Source organism: Podarcis tiliguerta, assembly GCF_965153285.1.
Source record: "Podarcis tiliguerta genome assembly, chromosome: 6".
NCBI lineage: Eukaryota > Metazoa > Chordata > Lepidosauria > Squamata > Lacertidae > Podarcis > Podarcis tiliguerta.
In genome coordinates, this window is record NC_139539.1 from 51,491,202 (window position 1) to 51,500,477 (window position 9,276).

Sequence of the window (9,276 nt, forward strand, 5' to 3'; positions counted from 1 at the left end):
AATCAAGGAGAAATTTCAAAAGGTAAAGCACACACACACACCCCAAACACAAAAGACCAGTTTTAGAAGAGCTAACTCCTCCTCACAATTGAAACAAGCTCTGCAACTAAAAGTGTTACCTTTTGCAATCCTATACACACTTACCTAGGAATAAATCCCTTGGAATTCTATAGGTCTTATATCTGAGCAGACATGTGTACAATTGCACTGTAAGAAGAGAGGGTGAATCACAGCAAAAGTATTTCTATTGTATTTTCAAAATCTTTCATATCTTAGCATTTTAAGTTTGAACATTGCAATAGACAATCCATGCAAAACTGGTGGAAACGCAACAAGACCTCCCCTGTTGTTGGCAGTGTGTGGGCAGGTTCGTGCTGGAGGAAACACCTTTTCAGATACCCTTGTCCCAAACTGTTTATCCAGCACCCTGAACTTGTCTGAGAAGGTAATTAGAAGTTGATATGATGCCAGAATGGTACAGTCAAAAATCCACACTCCTGCCAACAACCTTGCAGCTACATTTTGCACCACCTGAAGCTTTCTGACACTTTTCAAGGGCAACCCAACATAGAGTGTGTTACAATCCTGAGGTTTCTGTTCATTCCAGTTTATTGGATATAGGTGAGTACAGTCATACCTCTTGTTACGTTCGGTTCAGGTTGCATCTTTTCAGCTTGCGTCCCACAGCGACCCGGAAGTACCAGAAAGGGTTACTTCTGGCTTTCGCTGCTTGTGCATGCACAGATGCGCAAAATGACATCATGCGCAGAAGCAGCGAATTGCAACTTGTGTGCGCACAGACGAGGGTTGCATTCCTTTCAGGTTGTGAACAGGGCTCCGGAACAGATCTTGTTCACAATCAGAGGTACCACTGTATACTACACAAAAAAAGTTCTAAAAATATAAACTATCTTAGTATTAGCAGGTATGCACATAATTAGAAAGTCTTCATTCACAAAGGAGATTTTGCCCTGCCAAATTCTTACTCTGCTGAAGGGTTGACCATGTTAGTTCTATGTAGCTTTGAGCATCAGGACAGGGTATCCATACTTTTAAAGGATGAAGGCATCATTGCTTTTGGAGATCTTTTGGTTGCTGCCGTTGCATCCTACATTATTCTACCCATTATATTCAGTGGACTTTGGGTTGTGCCCTTTAGCCTCACCTTTTGAAGCAGGCCTTCATTTCCTGCAATCTTGAGTCTAGTTTATCCAATCAGTGGAGGAAAATAAAAGCAAATGAAATACGTTTAAAGAAGGATACAAAACTGTCATGGATTTCGAAGAATTTGCAGCAATGTAAATATTACTTTTACCCCAAATCCTATTCTAACAAATCACATAATTCTCCAGAAAGTTTGCAATTTATTCAAAACTTCACAGGTAAGTAAATAGCTAGATCTAGCTGAATGTAACCCTTATCCTTTCAAAATTAAAAATGCATTGGTGATTACTTACCTAGCACTAGTTCATTTACATGACTTTATGTTTACTATTCAGAACTACTGCTGGAGAAAACACTGAGTTTCTCCTACAAGAGAATTAGCAGGCCATTTTCATTTCTCCTCTTGCAAATGCAACATACAGGAAGAGCTAGCTCAATTATTCATTGCATACACCTATCTCCATCTCCTGTGTAAAGGACAAAATCTTTATAATCAGAATATTTTCCATTTCATTAAAGGAGTGGGGTGACAGTATTGTAAGAAAAAGATTTGTTCCATTAAAACTTTCCTGGATTACTCAAAATCATAGCTCATATTTTTGCTTCAGTCAAGGGGAAGATTAACAGGGATATGGTTACTGATTTTGATAAATCACTTTAAATAAAAATAATCATAGCTGCAATTCTGCCCAATGCCTCTTGACAGAGGAACTGATTACAGAGGCAAACATATTTTCAGGATTAGTTGCTTTTCCAAATGCAGTTGGAGAAACTAAGCTTGAGACTGCAGAAATGGGAAATGAAGCAATATTTATGGGGGTGATTTCAGCATGTGGAAATAAACTTATTTTATTTATTTATTTATTTATTTGTGTGTGTGTGTGTGTGTGTGTGTTTAAAATAACAACAACCTGGTGTCTTGCACTTAACTTTCTGTAAACCCAGGAAGTTTATGATAAAATACAGAACTACCAACAGTTCTTAAGAGCACCTATTGGCTTTTATCTCACCAGGGCTAGTTGATGACCCAACAAAGAGGTGCTTTTGTTGGGTATTCCAGGGATGTTCCATGAGCGCCAGCTGAACCAAGCACTTTAGTGAAGTTTGCTTATTACACTGCAGGATAATGAGCACCTGTATACTGTTCCTGCAACTCTTTTTGGAGAAGACAACAGTGAAAGAAATACACTTGTGTAGTCAACACCAGCATTGCTTGATATCTGTTGGTAGCTGCTCTAAGGACCCATTTCTGAGATACCCAGCACTACTGCAATCCCGTTAAGACATGTGTACAGAAGCCTAGTATGGGAGCCTAGTATATTGGCAGCAGTATCTTGGAGGAAGGAGGAAATATGAGACATAACTTCAGCACTGTACAATCATCATAATGATTTATGGGTTTATTTTAACACCATCAGAAACATGAGGGGCATTATTGCAGGGCATGCAAATTCTCCCAGACAGCCAAGTGTATAGTTCCCAGGTCTCTCGATTCTGAACAATAAGCACTGCCAAGAAGGATAGGAGTTACAATCATAAATTGCTTTCTTTCCTTACTCTTGCAATTTTATTTTGAGATAACTATCGGTCCACCCAGATGAAAGCTGTCCCTTCAATAGATGGAATTGTTCTTCAAGCTCACCTCTGTTTTCGCACGCCTGTCTTCAATGCCATCCACTCTGGCCAGCCAACCTTCATCTGAAAAAGGTTTCCTTTGCCTTTTGTATACCAGGATGAGATAAGCTTTGGTCCAGGCCAAGGTGAAATTGGTACCAGAGACCTCATTGTTGCTGCTTTGATTTTAATTGTGGGAGGCAGCAGCCCCAGACAGCAAATTGGAACCAGCTGCATTGTCTCTGCACATAAAAGCTTTTGGCGCTATAGCAAAAAGCTGATGAGGGAGTATGTGCTAGGGAGAATGGACTGCCAGACATGTGAATAAGGTTGCCACCTTTCTATAGCTATATATTCAACAGCTTTGTGGCAGGTAGAAATTTGATTGTTTGGGGGTGGGGCAAAGCTTCTCAGCATGGTGATGCTATGACTGGGAAGCTTAATGATTAATCAATTGCATTCGTACCCCATGTTTTCTCCCATGTATATGGTTCTCCTCTTCATTTTATCCTCACAACTCTGTGAGAGAATGACTGGCCTAAGTGAGCTTCATGGTCAAGTGGGGATTTGAACCCTGGCCGCCCAGGTCTTAGTCCAACACTCTAACCACTACACCACATTGGCTTTATCCAACAGCAAGGAACAAAGATCTTATCTAACACTTTATGAAAGATACTCATACTTTGGCCATGGTGAAGTCACCACCACTTTGATCCTCTCTCCTAAGCATCATTGCTCTCCAGACAGTGTGCATGGATGGTATTGTTATGAGGTCACCCTGAGAAATTGCAATGACCCATGGGTAATAAGGCATACTTTTGTATGAGACAGGGCTCTAAATGGTTTAGTCTTGATTGTTTGCTTTCTATACTACAACTCAGTCCTGGATAATTACAAATGACATATATAAAGTCATAAGACTTTGTCTTTTGGTTTGTTTTGTTTTAATCCCACTTGGTCACATATATGCTGACATTTCTAATGTTCAGAGAAACCTTCCATTGGACTGCTCATCTTACAGTGCAGGGGGTGGTCCATCACTACAAAAGGGAGTAATTTGAGGGGGAAATGTTATAGTTCCTGTTCAGTGCAGTATGAATTTTCTGGCATGTTTCCTGAGAGTCACTGAAGTGAATGGTGGGGCTGTCTGCCCTTCAGAGCATAGATCCTAAAATGGTTTATGGAGCACCACAAAATATGGCAGCCTCTTTTATTTCAAAGTGAAAGCAAAATTATTCCTACTGAACATTTGCAAGGAAAATTTGGAAGCCTTCTGCACGAAAGGAGTGCTGAAATGACAATCTGCAGCCAGCTCTCACTTATTTCATTTTGCTATTTGGGACTGACAAAAACAAAAACATCATTAAAGGCTGAAACCAGAAAGAGAGACGTGTGCATTTGTCTCCCTTCCTGCATTCCTTTGCTGCTAGATTATTCATGCTTTCTCTGGAATGAAGCATGAAGTCGAGATTATAATAACAAATACCACAAAGGACACACTGCTTTCAAGATTTTACTAGGGCTGAGTCCCCCTCCCCCCTATGAGCTATGCACAAGCAGGATCCTAATTTTCATTTGCAACAGTAGGTGAATGACAGTTCCTTTCTCTTCACTGCCTATCTGTCATAAACGAGGCCTGTGGATTTAGTTGTCAATAAGAGAAGAGGAAGCTGTCTGCCACTGTTATATCCCTAAGCACAGCCAACGTTTGATTGATTCCAGGAAAGAATAGACAGCTGCCAATTCTGCCTAACAGGTGGGAATAACATTAAAAAGGAACTGGTCTGTCTCCAGGCAATGGAACTGTAGATTCTTTAGCTTGTAATGTGGATAAGACATAATAGTGGCAGGAACTAGAGAAGATCAGATTTCAATTGGTTTATTCATTGTGGCTAGAAACTGAATCCTGACCCTTAAAGCCTTACCTACTGAGATATTCTTTAGTTCAAACAGAATCAGATTCAAATTGTGGGTATAACAAATTCATATAAATTCTTTTTTGAAATATTTCTTTCTGATTTCACTTTGGAATCTTTGTCTGTTTCAACGAGTGTTGTGACCTTTGAGTAGTCAGAAGAAGAAAAAACATTGAATGGTATTCTGCTAACAAATCCCATCAAGGCAAGGATTTCCACTTGCACAATGGGGCTTCCCCTCACACTTTGTGCACCCTACTCACTCCCCAAATCTGCTCCAGATGGTTGGTGGAATCCCTAGCACAGATTTAGGAGGCATGCAGGGGAAGAGAGGGAGAGGAAGTTCCATTGTGCAAGGAGAAATCCGTGTGTTGACGGATTGAAAGATTTAGTGCTGCATCAAATCCACCCATTAATTCTAAAGTTAGTCATCCATTTGGGTCTTCCAATCTAATGCCACACATATTTGTTGGATGTCAAACTCAGCCAAGAGCATAAGGTCAAACAGATTCCTCACTGGCCTTGCAGACAACTTCATTGTCCAGAAAGTGGGAGAAGCAACAAGAGGAACAGCCATTTTAGATCTGGTCCTAACCAATGTCGATGACCTGGTTAATGGGGTAGAAGTGGAAGGATCATTAGGCGCAAGTGATCATGCTCTTCTGAAGTTTACTATACAACGGAAAGGAGCAGCCAAGCATACTAGGACTCAATTTCTTGACTTTAAGAAAGCCGACTTCATAAAACTTAGGGAAGTGCTTTGTGAGATCCCATGGACAGTAATACTAAAAGGAAAGGGAGTTCATGATGGCTGGGAGTTTGTTAAGAGGGAGATAGTAAAAGCACAACTTCAGGCAATACCAATGAGACGGAAACATGGAAGGTGCCTAAAGAAGCCAGGGTGGCTATCTAAAGAACTTTTAACTGAGTTAAGATTAAAAAAGGATGTGTACAAAAAATGGAAAAGGGGGGAAACCACCAAAGAGGAATTCAAACAAATAGCCAGCACGTGTAGACACAAAGTCAGAAAAGCTAAAGCACAGAATGAACTCAGGCTTGCTAGAGAGGTTAAAAGCAACAAAAAAGGCTTTTATGGGTATGTTCGTAGCAAAAGGAAGAACAAAGAAACAGTGGGGTCACTCAGAGGAGAAGATGGTGAAATGCAAACAGGGGACACAGAAAGGGCTGAACTCCTCAATGCCTTCTTTGCCTCAGTCTTCTCCGATAAAGAAAACAATGCCCGACCTGAAGAATTTGGAGCAAATGATTCAGTAGAGAAAACACAGCCCAGAATAACTAAGGAGATAGTACAAGAATACTTGGCTAGTTTAGATGTATTCAAGTCTCCAGGGCCAGATGAACTGCATCCAAGAGTATTAAAAGAACTGGCAGATGTGATCTCAGAACCACTGGCAATCATCTTTGAGAATTCCTGGAGAACAGGCGAAGTCCCAGCAGACTGGAGGAGGGCAAATGTTGTCCCTATTTTCAAAAAGGGGAAAAGAGAGGACCCAAATAATTACCGCCCAGTCAGTCTGACATCAATACCAGGGAAGATTCTGGAGCAGATCATCAAGCAAACAATCTGTGAGCACCTAGAAAGGAATGCTGTGATCACCAATAGTCAGCATGGATTTCTGAAAAATAAGTCATGTCAGACGAACCTGATCTCATTTTTTGACAGAATTACAAGCCTGGTAGATGAAGGGAACGCAGTGGATGTAGCCTACCTTGATTTCAGCAAGGCATTTGACAAGGTGCCCCATGATATTCTTGTAAAGAAGCTGGTAAAATGCGGTCTTGACTATGCTACCACTCAGTGGATTTGTAACTGGCTGACTGACCGGACCCAAAGGGTGCTCATCAATGGTTCCTCTTCATCCTGGAGAAGAGTGACTAGTGGGGTGCCACAGGGTTCTGTCTTGGGCCCAGTCTTATTCAACATCTTTATCAACGACTTGGATGATGGACTCAAGGGCATCCTGATCAAATTTGCAGATGACACCAAACTGGGAGGGGTGGCTAACACCCCAGAGGACAGGATCACACTTCAAAACGACCTTGACAGATTAGAGAACTGGGCCAAAACAAACAAGATGAATTTTAACAGGGAGAAATGTAAAGTATTGCACTTGGGCAAAAAAAATGAGAGGCACAAATACAAGATGGGTGACACCTGGCTTGAGAGCAGTACATGTGAAAAGGATCTAGGAGTCTTGGTTGACCACAAACTTGACATGAGCCAACAGTGTGACGCGGCAGCTAAAAAAGCCAATGCAATTCTGGGCTGCATCAATAGGAGTATAGCATCTAGATCAAGGGAAGTTATAGTGCCACTGTATTCTGCTCTGGTCAGACCTCACCTGGAGTACTGTGTCCAGTTCTGGGCACCACAGTTCAAGAAGGACACTGACAAACTGGAACGTGTCCAGAGGAGGGCAACCAAAATGGTCAAAGGCCTGGAAACGATGCCTTATGAGGAACGGCTAAGGGAGCTGGGCATGTTTAGCCTGGAGAAGAGGAGGTTAAGGGGGGATATGATAGCCATGTTCAAATATATAAAAGGATGTCACATAGAGGAGGGAGAAAGGTTGTTTTCTGCTGCTCCAGAGAAGCGGACACGGAGCAATGGATCCAAACTACAAGAAAGAAGATTCCACCTAAACATTAGGAAGAACTTCCTGACAGTAAGAGCTGTTCGACAGTGGAATTTGCTGCCAAGGAGTGTGGTGGAGTCTCCTTCTTTGGAGGTCTTTAAGCAGAGGCTTGACAACCATATGTCAGGAGTGCTCTGATGGTGTTTCCTGCTTGGCAGGGGGTTGGACTCGATGGCCCTTGTGGTCTCTTCCAACTCTATGATTCTATGATTCTATGATTCTATGATAAATTTGTATTTATGACACTCGTGTTACCATTACCAGGGATGGAGGAGAAATTTGATTCAGTTTGAATTTAAAGGCAAACTCCACACAATCCAAAACAATATAGGAACTGAAGCACAGCCATCCTTGGAAATTTGCACTTTTCTAAATTTTGCGGTGCAGTTCTGCAGCCAAGCAACTGGTACAAAAATGCAGTGCAAGGTGTGCATATAAATGCACATATTTTTGAAAACAACATACAAAAAATGCAGTACATTTGGTGAAATTGCTTGTAAAAGTTTGTACATTAATCAACACTGCAAACAAAAAAATGTGTTTATTGGGATAAGTTCACACTAAAATGCTGTTGAATTTTCATAAGGATTTAATAAACAACAGCTCACAAATTGCTGCAGAAAAGTAGAAAACTGAATTTCAGATTGGAAAAACAATGAGAAATTGGAGAGAATGTAGAACTGACAGGTTCGTCCATCACTACATCACACCTGGAAGCTTTCAGCAACAACATTCAACACAGTGAGATTCTGAGCATAGAATAAAGATGTGGGGAGAATTATGGGGTGTAGTTCCTGTCTGTGTCTGAGTAAAAGGACATGGCTTCTAGCGGAGAGTACCTGCACATGCTGTCACTCTCCCACTCCTGCATAATAAATAAATAAATCATATGTTGATGAATGCCATAAATTAGATCCCAATCAAGCCTGTATTCTTCTGGGAGTCAGCAAGTGTTAATGAGTGAAGTGGGATTTATCTGAAAGATCAGATAAATTATAGGGTGTACTCAGCGGTACCTTGGCTTCTTACCAGAATAAATAAACAGAGATATGAAAAAAGGGGGGAAATTAGGTGTAAGTGGATTTTAACTGAGTCAGTGGCAATTGCATTTTGTAACTTCTAATTAGCAGAGGTTCTTGACGGAAATGTTATTTACAGGCAATTTACTCCTTTATTTGGATGTCCATGTAAAGTTCCCTTTTCTTCTCTTACTCTACCATATTCGTATTGCCAACCCCCATACACAGTATATGGCTGATCCTTCAAGGAGGATAGGACCACCAAGGCTTGCTGTAGAGTGGTTAGTGACTAAGCATTGGCCCCTCCTTCCAGTCTCCCCCCCCCCCCAGCATGAGTTTTGATGGCTTAGATCAGGGTTTGGGAACCTCACACCTGAGGACCTCCAGGCCTCTCTATCTAGCTATCTGGCTTGGACAACACAAATATCAAGCAGAAAATTGTTGAGGAAGACCCCAGAGCAACAGACAACTCTTGCATTATTTAGTGTTGGGATTACACAGTACTTTGGTTTGATTCCTAGCAAAATACTTTCCTTGTGTTGCTTTGGGGCTTAGAGGGACCTTGGTGGAACAAAGAACCACACACACCCATTTCTGCATTTTCCATCCATCAATAAGAGGGAAGCATAAGCCTCAAGGAAGCAATGTTGCACTGCCGGTTGTTGTTTTTTTTAAGCCAAGAGTGGAACTCAGGTCTCCCAGGGTGATGAAATTGCCGTTCTTATAACTTTAAGAGAAAGTCAAAGGAAGGAAGAAATAACAGGGGAACAGCTGGGAGTTCTCGCTACCCATTATCAGGCTACTGTTCAAACATAAAAAGCAGCAGGAGAAAGCTTAAGCAAATTATGGATGTAGGGAAAGAAAAGGACAAATGATTGGTCTTCAACAAGCTGTCATTTGTTGCTG